Source organism: Dasypus novemcinctus, chromosome 30 (assembly GCF_030445035.2).
Source record: "Dasypus novemcinctus isolate mDasNov1 chromosome 30, mDasNov1.1.hap2, whole genome shotgun sequence".
Taxonomy (NCBI): domain Eukaryota; kingdom Metazoa; phylum Chordata; class Mammalia; order Cingulata; family Dasypodidae; genus Dasypus; species Dasypus novemcinctus.
In genome coordinates, this window is record NC_080702.1 from 44,486,839 (window position 1) to 44,512,758 (window position 25,920).

The 25,920-nt window shown below is 35.0% G+C and overlaps 1 pseudogene; it reads right to left on the reverse strand.

Moving 5' to 3' along the window:
• LOC101410806 (vomeronasal type-2 receptor 116-like) overlaps positions 1 to 25,920 on the reverse strand; it is a 59,533-nt pseudogene that overhangs the window by 8,455 nt on the left and 25,158 nt on the right.

Sequence of the window (25,920 nt, forward strand, 5' to 3'; positions counted from 1 at the left end):
CTTCTACTACAACACCAACAAAAGAGAAAAGGTAATAAGGGTCTAGAGTATACGCAGAACCTGCATCTATTATAAATAAATCTTGTAAGCCAGATGCCAAGGTACCAAAACAAACAAACAAACAATCAAAAAGAATACAATCCATAACAAGAAACAGGAAGACATGAGCCATTTAAAGGATCAAGAAAACCCTCCAGATGACAAAGGATTTGACACTGCTAATCCTAGACATCAAACAAATCTCCTTAATAAATTCAATGAGATGGATAAAGGGATTAAGAACCTTAAGAAGATACTGTGTGAGCACAAAGAAAAATTTGACAGTATTCATAGAAAAACAACAGATCCTATGAGAATGATTCAATAAATGAAATTAAACACACACTGGAGGCATATAATGTCAGATTTGAGGAGGGAGAAGAAAAGTTCTTTGAACTTGAAGGTATCACTTCTAAAAGTAAACATACAAAAGAACAAAGATAGGAAAGACCAGAAATAATTAGCTGAGTCTCATTCAACTAAATGGCAGAAAGAGACATGGAACGATATATGTCATTTGTTTTCCAGCAGGAGAAGATAAGGGAACAGGGACAGGATTATTTGAAGAAATAATAGTAGAAAATTTCACAATCCTATTGAAGAACTTAGATATCCATGTCCAAGATACACAATATACTGCCATCTAAATAAATACAAATAAACCACCTCCAAAATATACAGTAATCAGAATGTCAAATACCAAAAACGACAAGGGAATTCTGAGAGCAGTAAAAGAAAAGTGATATATAATATAAAAGGGATACCAAATTAAATTGATGATTTCTCCTTGAAAACAATGGATAAAATAAGAAAGCAACATGATATATTTAAGATACTGCATGAGAAAAAATACCAGCCAAGACTTTATATCTGGTGAGACTGTTTTCAAAAATGAGGGTGAGTTTAGAAGAGCCATAGAAAAACAGTAGCTGAGAGAATTTATTACAGAGACTAGCATTATAGGAAATACTCAAGAGAGTGCTAGAGTCTGAAAAGAAAAAAAAGGAGACAGTCTTGAAAGAGAGTCTAGAAATGAACATTATATCAGTGTAATTAAGTAAAAGTGCCAAAAGAGTGGTGAAAATATAATATGATTAATAAAACCCAAAGCTTAAAAAGGGTTAAATAAGAACTGATTTTACTGGAATAACATTAAATATTCATGGATTAAAGTCCCAGTCAAAAGTCACAGAATGATGGAATGGATAAGAAAATATGAGCCATTTATAGGTTGTCTGTAAGGGTCTCACCTTAAAACCCCGATACAAAGAGATTGAACATGAAAGACTAGAAAAAGATATTCCCTGCATGCAGTAAACAAAAAAAGAATGCTTGAGTAGCTCTACTCATATTGGATGGAATAGACTTTAAAAGCAAAGTTTTCATTACAGTCAAAGAAGGACATTTTATATTAATAAAAGTTACAATACACCATGAAGAAGTAATAGTCATAAATGTATGTAGACCTAAGCAATATGTCCCAAGGTACATGGCAAAACTGAAAGGAGAAAAGTTAGTCCTACAATAATAGTGAAGACTTCAATACACCACTCTCAGCATTCGAGAGAACATTTGCACAGAGGATCGATGAAGAAACAAAGTGCTTGAATAATATGACAAATGGTTTAAATCCACTGGATATATACAGTGCAATGCATCCAAATACAGCAGGGAAACATTCTTTTCAAGTGCTCATGGATCTTTTTTCAGAAAGACTGTATGATGGATCACAAAGCAGATCTCAATAAATTCAACAAGATCTAAATTATACAAAACACTTTCTCTGATAATAATGGAATGAAACTGGAAATTCACAAGAGGCAAAAAAGTGGGAAATTTACAAATATGTGAACATTAAACATCACATTATTAAATATTCTGGGGGTCAAATATGAAATTTTGAGTAAATCCACAAATAGCATGACATGAATGGAAATAAGAACACAACATATCTGAACCTATTGGATGCAATCAAGGCAGTGCTGAGAAGGAAATTTAAAGTCCTCAATGCTTACATTTAAAGGAAGAAAGAGTTAAAGTCAATAACCTAACTCCTCAGCTGGAGAAACTAGGACAGCAAAGTAGTGAAAAAGCAAGGAGAAGGAAAAAAAGAAAGATGAGAAGAGAAATAAAAGAATTTGACAACAACAACAGAAAAACTAAATAGAATTAACAAAACCAAAATTTGGTTCTTTAGGAAGATAAACAAAATTGACAAACACATATGTAGGCTGCTAAAGGAAAAAATAGAGAAGGTACAAATAAATGAAATACAAAATGAAAATGGAGACATTACTACCGACCACACAGAAATAAAAAAAACATCATAAGGGCATCCTATGAACAATATATGCCAGAAAACCAGACAATTTAGAGGAAAGGAATAAATTCCTAGGACTGTGCAAACTATGCTGTTTCTAAATGAAATAGAAGACCTCAACAAACTAATCACAAATAGATTGAAGCAACCATAAAAAAAAAAAAAAAAAAAAAAAACCAAAATGAAAATCCCATGACCAGATGGTTTCACAGGTGAGTTCTTCCTAGCATTCAAGGAAAATTTAATAACAATCTTACTCAAGTGTCTCCAAAAGTTTGATCAACAAGGAATGATTCCAAACTCATTCTAGGATGTCAATATCACCCTCATAGCAAAGCCAGATAAAGATATTTGGAAAAAAGAAAATTACAATCAAATTTCTCTAATGAGTATGGATGCAAATATCCTCAACAAAAACACTGGATAATTGAATTCATTGACACATTAAAAGAATTATTCATCATGATAAAGTGGGTTTTAATGAAGCATGAAAATGTGGTCCAACACCAGAAAAACAATCAACATAGCATAGCATATTAATAAATCAAAGAGGAAAAATCATATGACTTTATTGATTGCTGCAGTAAAGACATTTAACAAAACAAAGCATCTCTTCAAGATAAAAATATTGCAGAAGATAGGAGTTGAAGGAAACTTTCTCAACATGATAAAGGTCATATATGAAAAACCTTCAGCTAACATTGTAGTCAAAGATGAAAGACTGAAAGCTTCCAAAGGGAGACCATGAAGAAGTAAAGAGTGCCGACTGTCACTCTTGATTTTCAATATACTGCTACAGATTCTAGGTATAATGATCAGGCAAAAAGTAAATAAAAAGCATCCAAATTGAAAAGGAAGAAGTAAAATTTCACTACTGCAGGTGATATAATCTTATATCTAGTACATCCAAAGAATCTACAATAAAGTTGGAGGTGCTAATAAAAAGTTTCAGTAGATTGTGAGGATACAAGATCAATATGCATAAATGAGTGGTATGTCTATACAGTTGTAATGTCACAATTGGAAGGATGAAGTAAAAAATTCCATTTAAAATAGCAAATAAGAGAATCTCATGTTTAGGAATAAATTTCAACATAATGTAAAACACATATTCATACAACTATAATGCATTGTTAAGAGAATTTTTAAAAAGACACAAAAAATTGGAAGATCTTTCCATGCTCATGGATTGGAAGACTATATATAATTAAGATGCCAATTTAACCAAATTTTTATGCAGCTTTAATGCAATCCCAATAAGAATTCCACCAGCATTTTTTCAAAAAAGTGGAAAACACGATTACAAAATTTTATTTGGAAGGGTAAGGATCCACAAATGGCCAGAAACATGTTCAAAAGGAAAAGTGAAGTTGGAGGACTCTCACATCCAGACTTAAAATCATATTACCTACCTACAGTGGTAACAATATCATGGAACAGGCATAAAGATACACACATAGACCAACGGAAATGAACTGACTGTTCAGAAACTGACCCACACATCTGTGGTCCAGTGATTTTTGAGAACCCACCCTGTGGGGCAAAACAGCCTATTCAGCAAAAGGTGCTGGGAGACTGGATATCCATAGCCAAAATAAAGAAATAGGACGCCTATCTCTTACATTTTACAAAAATTAACAATAAATGGATGAAAGGAAAGCAAACCATAAAGCTTCTCAGGGAAATGTTGAAAAATGTCTTCAAGATCTGGAAGTAAGTGATACATTCTTAAACCTTACACTGAAAGCACAAGCATCAAAGAAAAATATGAATAAATGGGACATCCAGAAACCTAAACACTTTTGTGATTCAAAGGAAATTGCCAGGAAACTGAAAAGGCAGCCTGTTAAATGGGAGAAAATATTTGGAGACAAGATATGTGATAAAGGTATAATTTCCATTCAATTTAAAGAGATCATTCAACTTAACAGTAAAAGAGGAAGGGATCCAAATTAAAAATGGGCTAAAGATTTAAAAAGCCATTTCTCCAAAGAGGACATTGGAAATTTAAATGGACAAAAAGAACATTTTAAAAAGTTCCATGATACTAACTATCAGGGAAATTTAAATCAAAATGACAATGAGGTACTATCTCACACTTAATAGAACAGTCATTATTTCTTAAATTAGAATGCAATAAGTGCTGGGAGGATGTGGAGAAATAGGAGCACTCCTTCACTCTTGGTGGGACTGTAAAATGGTGCAGTCTCTGTAGAAGACAGTTTGGCAGTTCCTTAGAAATTTAAATATAGAACTGCTGTATGACCCAGCATTTCTTTACTAGGAATATAACTGGAAGAACTGAATATTGTGAGACACACAGACATCTGCAGAGCAATGTTCATAGTGGCATTATTCACAATTACCAAAAGGTGAAAATGATCTAAGTGTCCATCAACCAATGAATGGTAAACAAAATCTGGTATATACCTATGCTGGAATACAATGCTGTGGTTACTAGCATTACTGTAATATTCTCAACTCAATACCAAAAATATACTGTGTTGATAATGGTGAGGTATGGAAAAGTTTGACAAACATACACTCTGGACAACAATTGTTGATAACAGTCTGATACTATTATCTCATAATCCATATTAAATATTCCACCACTGTGTAATGTGTTGGTGAATATATGTTGTATGGGAATTCTGAACACATGTATGATTGTTTTTTAACTTCACAACCTCTATATTGAAAAAACATAAAAAATAATGTAGGGGTTTGGGGGAAAATACACAAATATAAGATATGAACTAAAATTATTAGTAATATTTTGATGACATCCTTGCATAGATTGTAACAAATGTTTCAAAACAATGCAAGATGTTGGTGGTGGTATGATGTATGGGACCAATGTATGATATGCATGGTTGTTTTGTAAGTTCATAGCTTTTACTATACACTTAATGTTTTTGCATTTTCATGTATGAATATTTCAATAAAATAAAATGTATGGAGGTCTAACATGTCATAAAGTCAATAAAATAATACTCAGCTTGGGCAGAAAACTTTAAAGACAAGATAGTAAAACAATCTATAGATGTGGGTTGCAGAAAATCTTAAGGTAGATTATACCTAACCACACTCATTTACTCTTTGAATTCTCCCAGAGTATCATATTGCAAAGCATGGTTAGCAATATCTAAAGTGGTTGTAGAACTAAATGTGATAATATAAATATAATACACAGCACTGTCTAAGAAGTCTAAAAAGAATTAATTCCTGTTGTCATTTAAGTGCCTCGTGGAAGATGTCTTGATATTTACTATTTAAAACATTAGTTGGGAAGGGTTTTGATGTCTTAGTAACAAAAATTTTGAGTTTGATTATAAACTCATTTCCTCCATGCCAATGGCATTTTCTTTTTGATGACCATTTCTACCTAAGACTAGATTTACCTCCTAGACACTAAAACAAGTACAGTGAATTCTGGGATTTTGGAGAAAGAACCCTAATCTATAAACTTGAGCACATATGGCACTCTAAGAAAGTCACATTTATGATGTGTTCTAAAAAACACGTGCTATCAAATGGAAGAGACATTACCTGCCAAGGCTCAACAATAAGCCCATCTCCATTTCCCACTGACTGCATTTCTACTTGTTGAAGAAGCATTTCCTGAAGGCTCTGAGCTACAGCATACACTGCATTATATACATTATAACTTCCTTCATTCAAGTCCTTGTCAAACTGCCACCAAGGCATCAACTCCAAGGACGCATTGGGAGGACAATTTTCCAGAGTGTTACAGTCAGATTCAGAAAGCAAGCAATCAAAAGAGATGAACCACAATTTAGTAAGGTAAAAGTCTTCTGGGTATTTTACAGAGTTAACAGTCTGGATAAAAGTTTTGAAACCAGGTATCTCACTATGGTGCTGTGAAAAAATGAGAGTCCCATGGAATGAGTCAAGGAAAAAGTCTCCTTTACTTGTGATAACATCCCATTTCGAGGTTGTGATCCAGACTTTCCCTATCACTAACAATTCCCATTTACAAAAACTCAAACCCATTAATGAGTCAGAGTCACCATAAATGACAACCACTTTCGTTGATGATTCTTTGATACGTAAATGATATGGCCAGTCCAATGAGAAATATGATCTCTCAGTGACACGGATCATTTCCACAAAGGCTGCACAGACTCCATTTCTGTCCATCTCTTCTCTCAAGTCCCATAGAAACTGGATACCTCTCTTGTCTTCTGAGATGACTAGCCCCACCCAGGTCCAGTTGAAATGCAGCATCAGTGAAACCATGCCAAGGGCCAGAAAGGTATCCTTGGGAGCCATCTGATAGATTGATGGAAACTGGCCTTCATCACTCAGATTAGGATCATAAAAGCCATAGGTAAGCTGCGGAGTAAGGAGAAATTAAATCCATATGAAGAAGAGAATTGGTGATCTACCCTTTCAAACCCAATAAATATTAAGCATTCTTAGAAACAGAGAAGGAAAGACTTGTACTTTCTATTTTCTAATCATCTTCTAATTCCTGGGAGAGTTCTAGAAAATAATTCATCAGTATTTGAGGCCTGGGGAACTCCTTTGTCTCTTCCCCCATTGCCTGTTTTGTTTTTTTGTTTTTTTCCCTTCCTTATCTTTTTTAAATGTTACATTAAAAAAATATGAGGTTCCCATAAACCCCCCATGTCCCTCACCTCCCTTGCATTGATATTGTTCCATATAAAGGTCATTTGCACATCCCACCTACTCTCTGTATAATGGTCACACCCTTTCAGAGATGCGCAAACACGATTCCATATTTGAACTTTCCTTTTAAGTTTCCTGAAAATTGCAACAAAGGATACTTGATTTAATCTCCCCCCACTCCACCCAGGCTTACCTGTGGAATTTTGTAGAGTTCCAGCAGTGTCCCAACCTGAACGGAAAGTGCCCATGTTATTCCTGTAAGGGCTGCTACCGACTTGCTTTCTTTCCTACAGTTGTAATTAGGGTTGTACTTGTCCGGCCCAGATTGCGAAATGATGGGACTTTCCAAAGTCCTCTGTTCACTGTGCAGGCCATTATAGATATCAAATCCCAGGGAAATATTGGGTAATAGATTGGGGTTCCTGTTGATCTCTTCAATGGCAAAAAGCATGACCAGAACATACTGGTAGTTCTTGGTTAGAAACCTTTGTGGTGGGCACAGACATATGTAGGTGAAAGACACAAATCATGATTATCTACCAATCAAATTCAATGACCAAATTAAGGAGGAAAACACACTGAAGTCATTCTAGACTGAGTCTTCTGAATCCACAGAATTTTAGCTAATGCTAAAACCTAAAAATTTCTATAAAGCCCTAACTGAATTCAACCTATGTGGGGAAATGTATGAGTCGCGACAATGGAAAGTATAATGAGTGGAAAAGCAGACCACATTCATGGTAGGATTTGTTCTTTAATTCTGGAACCAAAATCCTTTTTTTCATATTAATATATTATTAAATGGTGTGTAGAATGTTAACAATATTGTCATGAGTTTGAAGAGGGATTAATTCCAACTAAAGTGTGAATCTCCTTAACCGATCAGATCCACAAAACAGGCAGAAGTGGATGGTACAGACAGAGTGACCCACAGAAGACTGACAGTCAATTAGCTTAAACATCTACCCCACCAAGTTTTGGATCTTTCATCATCAAAAATCAATGAACTGTGAAGAGCCTCAGAGACCCAGTGAAGGAGGAATCAGGCAAGGCAGGAAGATTTGGGAGAAAAGAAATGATGAAGGAGGAGGAATTGAATATTACGTTTAGCTAATAGGAGAGGAAAAACTTTAGGGTCTAAGACCAACAGCATCATAAATTCTAAAAAGTCTATCATCTGTTTGCTAACTGAAAAAATAAAATCCTATTATTAATAATTAATCAAGATTTTTTTCAGGGGTACTTTCTCTAAATAATCCTTATTCTTTTCATCTTTTCTGCAGCTTGTACTAAGTTCCCATTTATTTATTAGGAAATCATCGTCCAGACCAATGGAAATACCTTTCATTTTTATTACTTTTATCTGAAATTGCAATAAAAATAAAAATATCTTGTATTTCTTTCAAAAGTCCTTTTTTTCAGGTTTGATTAAAATATGACTAACTGTAGCTTAATGCACCCTGTATGTTTGACAAGAATGGATATTTTTCAATAGTAGCACACAGGTATCCAAATGTGCTCAATAAATCAAACTTATTATTCTTTTATCAAATAGAAGTTATATTTCTTAGATAGATGTTATCATTTGTTTGGGAGATAAATTTTGAAAATTTCCACTATGATAACTGATTTTATATCTTCTTATTTCTGTTTTGCATTATTAATCTTAGGGTTTTATATCTTCATTAATACAAAACAATGACTATACTATTTTGATGACTTGGGTGTTTTTATCATTATGAATTTACCATTTGATTCTTAATGATGCATTTTATCCTTACCCATTTTGACTGATATAAATATATCTACCTCTGATTTATTTTGATTCTTATCTTCCTTGGGAACCTTTACCTCTAATTCCATATGTTGCCTTTCGTATTTTCCTTTTCCCCCCAAATGTCTCATAAATAAAAATATAGAAAAAGCATGGTACAGGCTTTATGAAAATAAATTGAATTACCTAGTGAGAAACGCTTTCACAATACTGAAAAAGAAAGAAAGAATTTAAGAAAATTGAACAACTTCTAAGTGAACATATTATTTTAGGAGAGTTGTTACTGAATATGCTTAAAAGCACAAACCCTCTTAACATTAGAATATAGACTTTGCTTAAATCAGAGACATTGAATCAATTGAAAGTAGGTGAAAGTCAGGGATGGTTGAATCACCCCCACCCAGGGACTCATCTCCACATTCCATACTCTCTCCTTGCAGTCTGAATGAATCCTCACTATTAGCGAAATTTACTTATGAGTGTCATTTTCCTCATGTATAGTTGGATGAATATTGCTAAAGATTCCTTGCACAAAAAGCACTAATTTTAAAATCAAGAATATGTATAAGTTCTGTTGGTGCCAGAATTATTAAATTGTTGGAATTTCTAGTCAGTTAGATAATGCAATAAAATAACAGGTAAAAAAAAATGGAAAGAGTAATGAGTCACAGTAATTTGCTGTGGGTAAGGTTGTTCACATAGGAATTCCAATAGTAAATGTGATAAGGTAATGTACTTGATAAGATGGTACTCAAACAAATATATAACAGTCAATGGTTTTTCAATATTATAACAACAGCTTATAGAAGCTTTTAGGGAAGATATATATGATAGCAATACATTTAAACATTACTGCATCTCCTGTGGATAAGATTATAAATATCTTATCAAGGAATGTAAAAACTTTGAAAACAATATTGCAAAGGTACAAACAAATCTACAAAATTTCTATAAAAGTTAACACAGGATAAATATTGTATGATGGTGCTATTATGAACTAAAAATGTTGTATTCAATCATGGAATTAATAATTAGAAAATAGAATGAGGGTAGGGAATGGATAGTTTTTAACAAATTGCTGAACTGTTAAGAGGTTGCTTGTAAATCTTTGGAAAGGAATAGTAGTGGAAAAAGCACATCATAGTGTTAGTAACTAGCACAGAGTTTTTATATGGATATGATTAAGGATGAAAAGTAAAATCTAAGTACATGTATATTACTAGAAGGATCACTAAAAAAATTAACATTGCATTATAAAACATAGTAAAACCTCATGAGAAATATGAATATGGGTGATATTCCATGTTTAAAACCATTTCTACAAAATATAAATTCCAATGAACTAAATAAAAACAGAATAGCAGCTAAATACAGTAGAAGCATAGAAAGATTGAGCAGTGATGAGTTTTCCTGTTTTTGCTTTTTGTTATTATTAATATTCCTAGAATAATGAAAATGCTCTCATAATTATTGAAGTGATATATGCACAACTATGTGAGTATACAAGTGTACACTTTGACTAAATTTATGCTTTATAAATATGTGTCAAAAATTGATTTCTTAAATAAAGCTAACACAGTAGATAAATTACCAGAGCCCAGCAGATGAGGGAAGGGGAAATTGTTTCTAATTGGGCAAGTATTTTCTGTTAGAGATGATGAAAGGTTGGGGTAAGGGATGCTGTTGATGGTATCCCAACATTGTGAATGCCATTAATTCCACTGAATTGTACACTTGACAGTGCTTAAAATGGAAACTTTGGAGGTTGTATGTAAGTTGGTAAAAAATTATAAAAATTCAGGGAACTATATTAAACATCATGGTAATACAATTTTAGAAGTTTCCTGGAAGCATGAGAAGTTCAGGAAATTAGGGAAAATAATTGAGAACACTAAAAGCAGAATTTGATTTACCAAAAGCAATAACTGCAATTTTTAATTAGCCACAATATTTTAAAGAGTGTGGTAATGACACAGGAAGATATTGTTGTATCTCTAGGAAATAATAGAAAATAGAGAAAGGATTTGTGTCTAAGGGAATGTTTCATGTATCATCCAGGTGGTCTTGAAAAACTAGGAGGGGGAAAATGAATGGGTTTAATTAGTGGAGAAAGAAAATAATTTTGGAATATAAAATTGAAGTAATCTACTTCATCTGAGAGGCATACACTTTTCATATTTCAAAAATAAAACAAACTACTAGAATTAGCACCTTGTTAATAAACCTACAGATTGGAGTGGCATGGCCAAAAAGGCAGACAGAATAGGAGAAAAGATGTTTGGATTTTACTTAACTGAAGTTTCATTTTGTTTTTGATTTAAATATGCCACAATCAAAACTATTTTTTTTTTAAAGAACAACAGGATAAAAAAAATATTTTAGGAGGTCCAAGCGATTGAACCCAGGACCTTGTACATGGGAAGCAGATGCTCAATCATTGATCTAGATCCACAGCCCTTAAATGACTATTTGTAACCACATACTTTATATTTTCAATATCTAAAACATTTGTAAAAAGTGAAAAGTTATATATATGAATAGAAAAAATGACCAAAGTTTCAGTCACCAAACAATATATTCTAAGACCAATTAACCCAAGAAAATATTAATCCAACACTTATTTTAAAAAATGCAAATGTGATCAACAGGATACCATTATCAAACATTAATTCATTCAAGCATGTTCAAAAACAATACAAGGAAAGTGATGTTTTCCTTTATACCTAGTGAAAGTGTCAATTAGTATATTTCTGGAGGATTCTTTTATAATATGCTTATAAAACATTTAAAACACACCAAGAATTGCACTCAACTACTTAACCCCAAAAATTCTGTTAGCTGCTTTCATAATGCAAAGATCTATTACTATATTAATTATGTACTTAATTATAGTAATAAAATATTAGAACCCAATAAAAACACAAAATTTTTTACTGGATAAAAATTATTTTAGCCCCAAGACTTTAATATATGTAGGCATACAAATTGTATTTTGGAAACATGTATTTTTCTTCATGGCATCTTTTATATGCAAGTCACATTTAAGGGGAATGGGGACAGAATGATCTCAACCTTATATACAAATTTTTAGCACAGACAAAGTAAAGAATATGTTCAGGACTTCATTACAACTTCCATGGTCTGAGACATTATTATATAGATTTTACTTTTTATGACTGAGTTATTTTAAAGGCAAATTCATTAAAATTATATATTAAAACATTTTCCTTGACAAAGCATTTTTTTTCTTAAGTTTTAAAAGGATATTAAAACATTGCTTGACCCCCAGTGTGGTCAGCACTGGGCACTGCACCTTCTGAACCTAGTGGATAAGTCACCACGGAAAAGAAAGCCTTATTTAATTATCAGGGCATTCTAGCAAGTGTCACTCTGAGCTTCTACTCTAAAACAATGAAATCCACGAAGTGCACATTTTCCTTTGGTAGTTTGAGAGAACAGCAGAATATAAGAAGAAAAGCACTTAATATCTCCTTCTCTGACAATGCACAAACTCTTCCCCTCCACCTTACAGGGTGCTTCATGCAAGCTGGGACATGAGTTCAACTTGCCTTCTTCCTTAGGAGATTCAGGCCAGAACGCCGTGAATCAACCACCCTCAACTCGTGCAGCCCTGACACTGGAGAACAATCAGCAGTGCCCATCAGAATGAGCTGTGTGTATATCACAGAGATTCACAGCAATTTTGGAAAATTACAGAAAGGAAATGAGCAGTGAATCACTGCAGTTTTGTCAGAGAATCAAAGAGATAATCAGAAAAACAACTAGAAATGAAAAGTAAGAAAACTGAGTTGCAAACTCTTTCTACAGCAATTTTTGAACCGTGCCAACAGCAGTCACAAATGTGTGCAGCTGCTTGTAAAACAAATGTGTCTGGAAGCTTCAAAAAAGTATTAAGCCATCATTTTCTTTAATGAAACACCCTATTTCACTCAAGCAGAATCTATTTGTTGGAAGCCCATCAAAAATATTTTTAAAGAGTTTTTTGAAACCTATATTCCTGCAGATTTATCAATTCATTTCTAGAACATTGGCTATAGAAACGGCATTCAGATAAATCTAAAAACCCAGTTAGTTTAAATGCAAAAATAAATCAGAATCATCCTGGAGATGAAAATGACACACAGATCCTTCATCTTTTTAATCGTGGCCTGGTTGGCAGCTTTAGGAGGCAGGGAGGATACCTGGCAGGCTTTGATATAAAGATATTTCAAAGAACAACCAGCTGTCTACAGTAAGAAATCTGTACATGCAAGTGGACCCCAGATATTTGTGGCATCCTTGTAGGAATATTAGCAATTATAACTATGGAGAAAGAAGCATTAGCGGACCTCTAATTTGGGGAAGACACATTTTTCTATAACCTCTTAGAAAAGCCCTAATGACAGTGGATTGTGTTTCTAAGGATTATCATTTCATCCACCGCATGTGGAAACTGAGGTCAGAAGAGAGGCAAGGAGAGAGGAGTTTGATGGAGTAGGATGCAGCCCTTATGTTCCAGAAATGGAAAAAAGAAAGTCATGGGAACTAAAATGAAGAAAAATGCAATATTTTTCCTTTCCTTTGAAAGAAAAAAATCCAGTTAGAAGATTATGGACAATCTAAGATGTAGGAGAGCAGGTGGGAAGGCAAGGAAAATAAGGTGGAGTATGTTGGGCTAGCCATCTGCAAATTATCTACACATCACTCAAGGGATATATTTAGGGGATTGAATCTTTTTACTGACAATATGATAGCCAGGCCCTGAGCCTCAACAGACTCCAGCTCCTACAATCTGAATTATTGGACTCACCTCACTCAGCTAAGATGGAGTTGAAGAAGGACAACCACCATACTATGGAGCCTAGAGTGCCTACAACTGAAAGCAGGAGGATTGCATCCAGTAACCATGTGGAATCTGAGCCTCCCCTTGACATAGAGGTGCAACGGACACAACCAATTCAAGGACCTCAGAGAAAAGGTGGCAATGGAGTGGGAAAGGTGGACATGGTGGCTGATGGGTATGGGGAATGGCAGGAGGAGGTGAGATGTGGAGGCGTCTTTGGGACTTGGAATTGCCCTGGATGGTGCTTCAGGGGCAATCACCGGACATTGTAAATCCTCCCAGGGCCCACTGGATGGAATGGGGGAGAGTGTGGGCCATGATGTGGACCAATGACCATGAGGTGCAGAGATACCCAGAGATGTACTTACCAAATGCAATGGATGTGTCATGATGATGGTAGTGAGTGTTGCTGGGGGGGGGGGGGAGGGGTGCAGTGGGAGTGGTGGAGTCGAATGGGACCTCATATTTTTTTAATGTAATATTTTTACAAAATCAATAAAAAAAAAAGAAAGAATGAGGCAGAAAATAAATGAAAATGGCACTCACTGCTGGAAATAGAATTCTTTGATAGGCTGGGCAATCCTTTCTTCCATTAGAAGTATATATATGGGGAAAAACCCCACAATAACCATATCTCCATCCTTAAATACACTGGGTTTCATTCTGTGGAAGCAGGAGGGATCCGTTAACTTCCATGCAGAAAGGGGAAGGTGCAGGAGCAGGGCAATGAAAATCAATAGGTACATCTTCAAAGTAGCTCCCCAATTTAGCCAAAGCTTTAATTGTGTGCCAGGTAAGGGGCATTCAGAGCTGAAATAGAACCTGCAGACTCATGCAGAAACATCTGGGTGTATATATTGTTGTTATGACCTGGAAACTCAAATCTAAGGGCTGTGATGACCTCTTTTTTGCTAAGCTTTTCCAAATTCTCTAGACAATAGGGTGACCTGTAACACTTTTTGCCCTGGGGCTCTGCAGCTGAGGCTCTGTGCACAGGTGAAAAACAAGACTTGGAAAATATGTTTTGGATTACCCTCTGCCCCCTCGGTGCTATGATTTCACCCCAGTCCAGGGATAGCAATGCCCCACAGACCACCTCCTCTCCAGGCAGACTGAGTGCTATCCCTTGTAAAAAAAAACTAGTGTTTATTGCATCAGAAAGGTGGTCTGTTAATAGGGGCTCATGGCAGTCATGCTTTATCAAAGGACATCCAGGAATCATTGTCCAATAGCGAGATGGACAACCTCACACAACTATGTCTGATATTAAGGCAAACAGCATGCCTCCTAAGGTGGATGCAGGCCCAATATCATTCCTGTGACTAGAAACACTCACAATCCAATGTGCCCAAGCCTGGGAAGCAGCAGTCATGTAATATTCAGAAATTACAAATCAATACCATAAGATTAATGTGAAAGTAAAATTACATTTTGAATTCTTAAAATTTGACACACTTATCTACTCAGTCCCTGTAAAATGTGTTTAAACCATAGATCAACAGGTTACACTGATCCATTTCTCCATCAACAGATAATTTTCCCTAATAATTGCACCTCTATAGGAACACAGAGCTATGTAGGAAACACTTATTTTTTGTCACCCAAAATCAGAGAACAGTCACTTTAATACCCCATATACTCTCCACCATATCAACCATCTATGTCACAGGCAACACATGAATTTTTTATTACCCTGGATAAAAAATAAAGGGCTTATGGCCACTAACTTAGAAGGGAAATTAAAGTTGTGCCCATCTCACGGGCACATACACTTATTAATCGATGGTCAGGGCAGGAAGTTCTATGTTTTGGGAATACCACATCAGGTGTACTTCCTCTGATTGTGGGCCAGTTAATGATCTTTGAGACTGTTGATGGCAGATCCTATAACACCAGGAAGAAAGAGACAACAGGGGCTTTTTACTCTCTCTTCCAGGTAGTAGTGAAGTTCATACATAAACACTCCCACTGGTTTTGTTGAAGCCATATATATTGGTAAGTTCATTACCATATTTGAGGGTTTTGAGACAATTTCATGTGACGATGAATATTGTGCTGAAGTTTATTGGGATATAGGTGATGCAAGTGATTCAAATTGGCAGAAAGAGCTCTCAAGTTGTAATTGTATTTCACACCTGCCAATGAGCCCTACTTTGGACTCTGTGACAGAGTTAGACTCATTTGTGGTTTCCCTACACACTGTTCTTCTGCACATTCTATTTGAACCTCTACTTAGTACTAGCCTTGGTAAGACTTAAATGTTTGATGTGTCCATGTGCCAGTTGGGCCCTAAATCTCAACAGAGTTCTAGCACCTATTCTCCATTTCATTGGACACACCCAGGACAAGTATCAAGGAGATGATGATGGACCACATCCACCTCAAGGAACGAGAGAAACTGCAAGTGCAAGCCAGTTAGTCTCATCCATCAGTCCATGGGATCTAAGACTCACTCATTTAGAGGTGGGATGAGCAACAACATCCCAGCATCCTCAGGATCAGGGAATGAAAGGTGGACTATGGAAACTTTATGGTTATTCTAGAACATTCTTAGTGTTATTCCAGCAATGTTAGGTATTTTATTATTGAGGTGAAGACAATGGTCACTGGAAGTTCTGAGGGGGAGGAAAAGGGAAATACATGTGTAATATAGGGCATTTTTTGGACTTTGGAATTGTCCTGAATGACATTGCAGGGATGGATACAAGCCATTATATATTTTCTCATAATACTGTATTGTGTGGGACAGAGTGTAAAATACAATGTAAACTATAATCCACACTTAACTACAGTGCTTCAATGTGAGTCCATCAATTGTAACAAATGTTCCACACTAAGGAAGAATGTTGTTAATGTTGGAAAGTGTGGGAGGGGAAGGGAGTGAGGCATGTGGGAATCCTCTATATTTTTCATTGAACATCTATATTTAAAATTCAATATACTTAAAAAAGGTAAATGTAGTCATGCACAATGGGTTCTTCCTCACATATTTCAAAGAACAATGTCTCCTTAACCAGTTCATGATGAAGCAAGTAAGATATTCTATGAAACAGATTTTTTTTTTCTTTTTAATGCTTGGATTGTTGCCTGAGACTTTGAATCATCTACATTCCAAGAAGAAATGGTTCCTTTGTTTTTACATATGCTAAACTAGGAGTCTGTGGAAGCATGTGGAATGAGGGGTTGAAACTCCTGCTTTAACATGGGACTGTGTAAAATATTTTATGCTTATGGCACAATTCATTTGGTCTGAGAGGGGATAACTCTCAGAACTTGAGAGGAAGACAGAAGTCTTGAGATGTCCTGAATCTGGTATGATTTAGGAGAAGGTTTTTCCTTTGTTGTTCTTTTTTAATTGGAAAATATGTCTTGTGTTTCCATCCAGAATGATTATAACAAAATTATTTAAACACATCTGAAAAACACTGAAATAATTCAAGGAAGACACAGAGCAATCAAAATATTTAACCAGAGACCTTAAAATGAGAAAATCCAAGTGTTTTCATAGTTTCAATAAGTTATGAAAAAGTTTTCATCACCAAACATCATTCCGACCAGTATCAAAAATCCTCTGTAAGAAAACCTGTACCTTAAACGCATTCCACAGCTTCCGTATATATCTCCAAAAAAATTACAATTTATGAAAATGATGGGGTGGAGTGGTCAGAAGTGGGTTACATGGGGACCTCTTATGTGTTTTATGTTTTTAAATGCAGGATTCTTTCTGATCTATTAACTTTAATAAAACAAGTATACAAAAAAATAAGATTGAAAACATTTTCCTCCAAAAATGCTCATTATACCCCAGGGCTCAATGTGAGTCTTTCACATATAACAGACTAATAATTATGATATTTGTTGATGGATGGCTACTCCCCAATAAAAAAGATGTACTCTTATAAAATGTTTTGAAAAATAGCAAAGTAGGTTACAAAATTCTCTCTGCAGAACAGGAAAAACTTGTTCCATGTCAATTAAAATATCAAAGCATTCCAACATCAAATTATTTCAAAAGCAATCATCTAATAACCATACTGTAATGTAGAGGGCATTTCACTGTGTCCTGGTTATATGTTCACCATAGAGTGTAGCAAAGGTGCTGAAATTATCAGGAATCATTATACATGCAATTTCTTGTTTATTCAAAAGAGATATGTTTATTTAAAAAATTATTATAAAACTTACTGAAATCATCAGTGCCGTATAGATATACTAAACCATAGTAAGGAAATTACTAAGTTGGAAAATAAAGTGGCTGTGTTGCACAACAGATATAGTGTTTTGAAATATATTCTCTGATCATCAATACCATTTATTCCAGAGGTCATTTGTAAATTAGCTTACATTCTGTACTGGGTTTCTAAATGAAACTTTTTTCAAGTATGCATAATATTAATAAGGAAATGATACTTTTTGAAATTCATTTATTTATGCTATTTCAAAGGAAAACCATATTGAGTAAAGGACCAAAATATATATATAGGTGCTCGTCTTTCAAAAATATTTCAAAATATGAAATAGTCTAGTGACCAAGAGTTGATTGTAAGGTAACATCAAATATATATGGTTTCAGATTAAAATAATAACTTTTCAATAATTTACTTGAAATAATTAAGTTCAGAATTAAAGAAATAATGGGAAAACAAGGGCTTCTAAAACATTTAAGACTTATGAAAATAAGATAAATGATCTCCTTCTCTTACTAACCTTTGATATATATGTATGAGTGTATATCTAATAGCAGTATGGTTTTATCTTCATCCATTTTAATTGCATAAGTCACAAAAATATTTCCAGTCAATGTGGCTGATAATAAAAATACATACTCCAAAAACAATATTTAGCAAAAACTGCTTCAGAATTTTTCTACATAATGAAACATTCCTTTGGCAAAGAATTTTTAATGCTGCAGGACTATTCAAGTAAATGCTTTAACCATCTTCAGCACTAAACTATAATTACTTTACAAATTCATCTTTTCACTAGAAAAGGTGCTTGATTCAAAACTAATTTCAAGAAAGTGAGGGTTGAGGAGAGTGGGGCATATGAGAATTTCCTACATTTTTAGTAACATTTTGCATGCTATTTCTATCTTTTAAAAATAAATAAAAAATATATTAAAAAATTTCAAAAATATACATGTTGGCCATCCAGGCCAACAAATGGTCAACATGACTTTGTTCCTCTGCTCCCTCAGGATGGGGACTAATGTGGAGTGGCTCATTCCCATGTCAGATAGGCCATCCACCACCACTGTATTGTCTACACATTTTAGTCTTCCCTCATAATAAGCAGGAGTTTCCAGGATGATACTTTTAATGAAAAAATGCTGATTGGTGTGGCTCTCCTCATGTCCACCAACAATAGTAAAGCCCCAACTTGCCAAATAGCTTCTTCTTAAAACTAAATCACGGCAGCCATGCAGGGCTCTTGGAAGGCCAACCATGTGACCCATGATGGGGACCAGCTGGCAGGATACTCATTCTCACTGAATGCACTTGGTGCACTTTCATGGCTTGTACTGGCTCCTCTAAAACTGGACCTCCAGTGTTTAAGGGCATAAGCTGGGGAAGCAGCACTGGTTTTCAGCATAGCTACCACCACACCGTGATTTAAATTGGTGAAGTCTCTAGCATTGATAGTCAGAACAACATCACTTCCCTTGATTCTGCCATCTTGTGCAAGTTAGCCATGAGGTGACGCACTGCTCACAGAGATGGGCAGCTCACCTCTCTTACTTCCCTGCTTTGAGAAACTGTCTTTCCAAGGCACTTCTGTGGCTCCTAAGTGTGAGAAATCAGAGTTTAAAAATTATTCTTGAATATTTATGGAAATTTTTCTTCTTTGGTAGAGGTTCCTGTGTGTGGGTAGAAGTAGGCAGGAGTGAGTCATGGTAGGAGAGAGAAAATCCCTAAAATTCATCCAAAGATATGAGGGAAAATGTTACTAATTGAGACTGCTCAGCTTTCAAAAATGGGAGATGAATTCATTCAGGAAAAATAAAACTAATAGGTAAATCTCAAAGTGAACTTATATCAAGTATATTTAAGTTCTTCAAAGAAGTAAGAAATATTATGTGTATTAAGAAACTAATGTGAAATAAATTGATATATAGTAATCAAGATCAGAAAGATAAGGAAAAGAAAAATTATAATTCATTAAAACAATGTATAAACTGGTTGAAATGAATTATACAATTTAAATATTTAGAACAAATACTTAGACAAGACATGAACATAGTCATCAAAAGACTGGAATTGGACATAGAACTGTAGAATTTACCAAGAACTCAGAAAAGAATGAGAAAACAGAGAATAATACCAAAGAAAATGAGTGTTATTGAGATAATCTTGAATGATTCCAGTCACTAAAGATGTTTCAGAAAGAGAGAATACATTGAACAACAAAAAATCCAAATTAGATGAAATAATGGAGGAGATATGTCCAAAATTTAAGCTTGATGTTTTTCACTTAATAATGTCCAATATGTCCTGTTTTGCACAGTGAAAAAAAAAATCAGTCCAATGCAAAAAAATGCATTGGAATCTAATCTCTCCCCTGTGTTATATTGATTTCCTTTATTTTGCTGGAACCAATGGCTTACTCTTGGTGTCCAATTTGAATTAATGCCTACCCTCATTCAATTTGGGGACAGCTTACCTAATAGCTTTTTAAAAGACTCATTTACAACTGGGTTCACACACCCATGAGCTGGGTGTGAGACCAGAACAAGCCTTTTTGGGGGTCATGATTCAGTCCTCCACACTAGTCCACATAAAACACATCCAGCCTCCAATCAATGCACTCCCTAACCATTTTCAAATGAAAATGAAAATAATAACCTCTCATAGAGAAAGGATGTGGAAATTGTTACTATAGTTCATTAGAAACTATAATGTATATAGTAACTAAAATGATATAAATAAAGTAAATATTTTTGAAGATAATTTGGAAATATTTTTCAGAAATCTTGCAATGTTCATGCACATAAATTCCACAAACTTGGTGCGTAGCATCTCCGTGATATGAAGGAGAGACAGTATGGAGGTATTGCCATGCCATCTGCAGTTGGCAGAGCCAACGATATATGAAGGAAAACACATTTCCATGTTCTCCAAGAGAATGTCCAGGAGTTGTGACAGATACCTTTATTATTTTAGGGGTCATAGAGGTCAAACTAGCTAATAATGATTGGGAGGCACCATACACAGTAGTAGGGGCCTGGATTAAATGAACAAGAGAGTCTAATGACACTGAAGTCCAACTGTTAAAATTTTTACACACTTTGTAATCTTTACCTAGGTATTTTATAACATTTTCATTGAACTTAACTAATTTTGTACTTTACATTTTATAAGGTGATAGAATATATTTTTTGAAATCATTTGAAATAAAAAGATAATTTTCAGGAATTGCCTTTGAGAAAGCAAAAGGTTAAAAGTTGTGGTTTAGACACTTTTGTTTTTAAAGTGAGAGGAATATTTTCCCTTAAACCAAGGACACAATAAATTCAAAGCCCAAGAAGCTCTTTTTGACAAAACAGTCTTTCACCTTTGTTTACTGCTTATTCAGGAGAAAAACTCAATGATATTTTACTAATATATACTAATGATTTAAGCAACTTTGTCATTTTAACAGAGAAAAAACAAATTTTACTTTTGCATCACTATACTACTTGATGCTAAAGATTTTTATGCTAAAACTAGATCCATCAAATCTTACCTAAGTTTGATGATAAAAACTCCTTTTCTGTGAACCTTCTGCATTTTCTGTATTCATTCAGGTTTTGTCCCATATTTTCTTTTTTCTTTTTTTTTTTTTTAAGATTTATTTTTTTTATTCATTTCTCTTCTCTTCCCCTGGCCCCACTTGTCTGCTCTTTGTGTCCATTCGCTGTGTGTTCTTCTGTGACCACTTGTATCCTTATCAGTGGCACCAGGAATCTGTGTTTCTTTTTCTTGTGTCACCTTCTGTCAGCTTTCTGTGTGTGCAGCACCATTCTTGGGAAGGCTGCACTTTCTTTCATTGTGGGTGGCTCTCTTTACAGGGTGCACTCCTTGTGCATGGGGCTCCCCTACACAGGGGACAGCCCTGTGTGGGAGGGCACTCTGTGCACACATCAGCACTGTGCAGAGCCCAGCTCCACATAGGTCAAGGAGGCCCAGAGTTTGAACCACAGACCTCCCATGTGGTAGGAAGATGCTCTTTCCATTGGGCCAAATACAATTCCTTTTTTTTTTTCTTAAGTAACAGTCATTTCATTTCCTTAGGATGAAATTAATTTCTCTTTCCTTAATTCTAAAAACACATTCTATGTACATTCATAAATAAAATTACTGTAATGACTTTGGAAACTCTCCAAGCAAATCTCTTTTAAGTGTGCAATTATCATCAACACTAAGAAAAATGGTCAGAATAATGATTCAATTTAGTTATATGGAAACATAACTTTTCTTCATTTTAAATACTACTTGTATATTGATAGCTTATAGGGATCTTTAGTTTAGTATTTTTCAGTATTTTATAGAGCTGTATTAAGAATCATTTACAAGAACACACTCTGAAACAATTTTCTTGAGCCAAATTTTCAGTACTAAGTCACAGTGAAATTGCAGGCTTACAAAAGCAGCTAGCATTTTTTCTATTTTATCCTGCTCTTTTATGTTCATAGAGTTGTCTAATTCAAAAGTTACTAAACTTTAAACACATGGATATTATTAACTTATCTTTCAAGACCCAGTAGAATTTACATGGAAACAAAACTGAGAACAACAATGTTGCTAAGATTTTCTGCTTCTTCAGCAGTTAAACTAATTCCAGTGGTGATTTATTTTACAAAAAGAAATCAACTGCAAGATATTATTGAAATTTAAAGACTCATTAATAGGTTATTTACACCATTTTTTATACTGTGGCCAGGCAATGTGGAAATAGAATAGCATTTCTTTTTTCTTAAGGGGTTCTCCTCCAAATTCAGACCAATTTTCCAAAACACCACCGAGATCAGATGTAGCTGAGCACACAGCACCAACAGAAATAACAAAGACAGAACATCAATATCAGGACTTCCTCAAAGTCAACATTTTCCCACATCAAAGCAAAAATACAATTGATGGGGGCTCTGGGTGGGAGGCTGTTCTTCTCTTCTGTAGATAACCTAAGCTGTATGTGTTTCAACCTGTGGGTGTGGGACAGTAAGAGGCTACAGCCCTGCCCTTGGTGACCATGGCGAAGACTCCAGTCCTGGAAAAACTCTATAAACTTTAAATATTCCAGGAAAATGCAAACCAAATGTGCTAAAAGGTCATCTAAAATGTATAAAGTCCATGTGAAAAGCTTGCCTAGGATGTTTAAGGTATATGCTAATTCAAGCATATTGAGCACTGAAACAAAGAATGATTTGGTCCTTCCTCTGTATAAAAAGAACTCAAAAATTTTGTTTAGGGCTCGTGTTTGAAATAGAAAGCTCCGGAGTATGGCTGGCTATCAATAAATTGTTTTTTCCTTCTCAAAATCATTTCTGAGTACTGGTCCTTCTATATGCAAATAATTGAACCTCGCTCATCTTCTACAATATTTTGGGGTCTCATCCAGGATTGGAAATGAAGACAAGAGACAGTACCATTTTGCTGCCCCTTTCAGATCCCAGAGGAAGCAGGGAGGACTTGGGTGAACCCCAGTCATCAGGGTGCTCCTGGATTAAAATTAATTCAGAAAATATGTGGGCTCCAGCAGAGTCTTCCTGATGAAAATTGAGGGCAATGGAAAGTCTGAAGGAAAATTCTGGGGAAAAAAAAGAACTCTGGTTTTGGCATAAGTTAATAGACCCCAGGGGAGCCTAGTTGGGAAAACCCAGAGCTTTAATTGCTGTAGAAGGAGCATGATCATCTCTCAAGAAAGGACCCTAGTACCTCCAGAAATTTGAGGGGAAGCAGTTCTCTTTAGGTCTGAAAAAAGGGAAAAATCTGATGTTTTTGTTTTGTCTAACTGCATGTTAGACTCTAGTACTGGTCCTATCTCTGCTGAAAGAGTGGAGGCTTGATTATCATGTGAAAGGTTGTTTATAGTTTTGAGTCCTAAGGTCCTGGAAATTGGTCTGGATTTTGAAAAACTTGGTTAGGGAAAATGATTCACCTTTTCTAGTGAAGCTTAGACTGAGTGTAAAGTTAAACAGTGAAAAAGGTCTAGCTGGCAACATTTGTTATGGTGCTGAATTGCAAATGAATTTACTTTATATCAGATGTTAATGTTAAGTGTTCTCTCTTTCTAAGGTTTGTGGCTCTGGGGGCAGCTGTGCTGAAAAAATATATATAGAACTTGTGGGCCAGATTAATGACCTTTTTGCTTCTTTCTGTGTCATCTCAATGCTGTGTGGTTACAAAAAGTAGTGGAATTTGTTTGAGCTGGAACCCTCCCTTGCCTTTGGCAAGGGGGTGAATTGATTATAAGGCCAACCTGCAGAGTCTGGATGTTTGCTCATGCTCTGCTGTCTTGTCTCTGGTCTGTCCCTTTTCTGGGGCTTGGGGGCTGTCCGTTTCCACACCATGCACCTGGGGTTGTTGGGGCAGGCCCCAGTCAGGGTGCATGGGTCCCCATGAGGGACACCAAATTTGAGTAGGTTCTTTATGCCCATTTTCGCAGAAAGCTGGAAAGGGGGTATGGCTTGCCCCTTTCCAGTGAGTCCACACCTTCTATTTATAAGCTACATTCTTATTTGATTGCAGTGCACATAACTGCCTGGAAGCGGGGAGGTAAAAAGGATGCAGAGCAAGATCCAAATAAATGCAGTAAAGTTTCCTCCCTAGAGTGTTAATGGTCAAATTAAATTTGCATTCTGCCCATGTTCTTCTGCTTTTCCAAATCTCTCTCTCTCTGTGAGACTATGTAGAAATTCTTTGAAATGTTTTAGAACTGTACACTTGTCTGAAGAAAGGAGGCTATCACTTGAAACAATAGATCTCTAATCATTTGATAGCCTTTTTAATGGCCTGGCTGGGAACATCAGGGTTGTAAAATTACAGAGGAAAAAATCTGTGTTTGGTTTTTGTTGGTTGTTGGAGCTTAACTATTCATTGTATGAGATAATTTTAAAATGAATCTTTAAATGCCAGTACACTCTTGATGGTGAATTAAATGTATAACTTGCAGATGAGAATTTGTTTCATTACTAAGAAAACGCAAAACTTCACAGAATTATTATTAATAAAATTCTTGTAACTTAATTAATCAAGGTATCCAATTCACCATAAGGTTAAAACTTAATGAAAACTGTAACTGAGAGTTAAGATTAAAAATAAAAATAAAAAGAGTTAAGATCATTTACAGATGCATTTATATTATAAAGAAGCAGAAGGATAATAACTGAAATTATGAATAGGTGTATTTATAGCCTGAACCTATTAACGTAAGTGTAAATTCTAATCTAACCTTAACTTCTTTTATGGTTACATCAAGCCTAGCCTCATCCCTTGCCTTTGCTTATGGTTACTTCATAACAACTTCTGCCCCTATACTCCTGGGAAAAGCAGACATGGGACATCCATCTCTCCTGTCCAAGTGGTATTGGTAACCCTGCTTTCTCTCATGATTCCAGGTGTGAACTAAATTACTGCCTGGTGAAATTCTTAGACCTTGGGGTTGAATGACCACAGGAGTTTTATTATCTCCAAGGACTGGAACATAAAGGAGGTCTCCTGCCTTGACTGTCAGGGTTCCTTTGATTGGCAATTCATGAAAGAAACCAGTCTTCCTGAGGCTCCAATAGCCTTGGTAAATGTACATAGAATTAGTGTCATTGTTCATTCAAAATTCTGCTAAATTCAATGTAAAATATAAAATTCTGAAACAAAAGAAAATGGTGCTAAAGCATTGGGAACATTTTGGTTATAAGCCATTAGTTAAGAAACAAAATTCTTGTGCAAACCTGCATGGTTATAGTGGAAATTAAGGGGAAAAAGAACTTTAGAAATGTTGCAGTCACACTTGTTTTCTAAAAAAAATGAAAGTTTTAAGTAACTAAGTTATGTTTCTGTGTATGCCTATTTGCTCATTGTTGCTTAAATATGCAGTTATATAAATATATATGTATATATATATATAGTACCTGAAGGGTATATAAAATAATGCAAATTATAAGTAACATCAATGAGTTGTGTTTCTGTGTCTAACTCTATTTGTGTCTGCATATTTGCTCAGTGCATATCTTCATACATGAGGATAATAATATCAAAGTAACAAATGAAAATTCTTAAAAGACCTCTATTGAAATTCCTAAAAGTGAAATATGCAGTT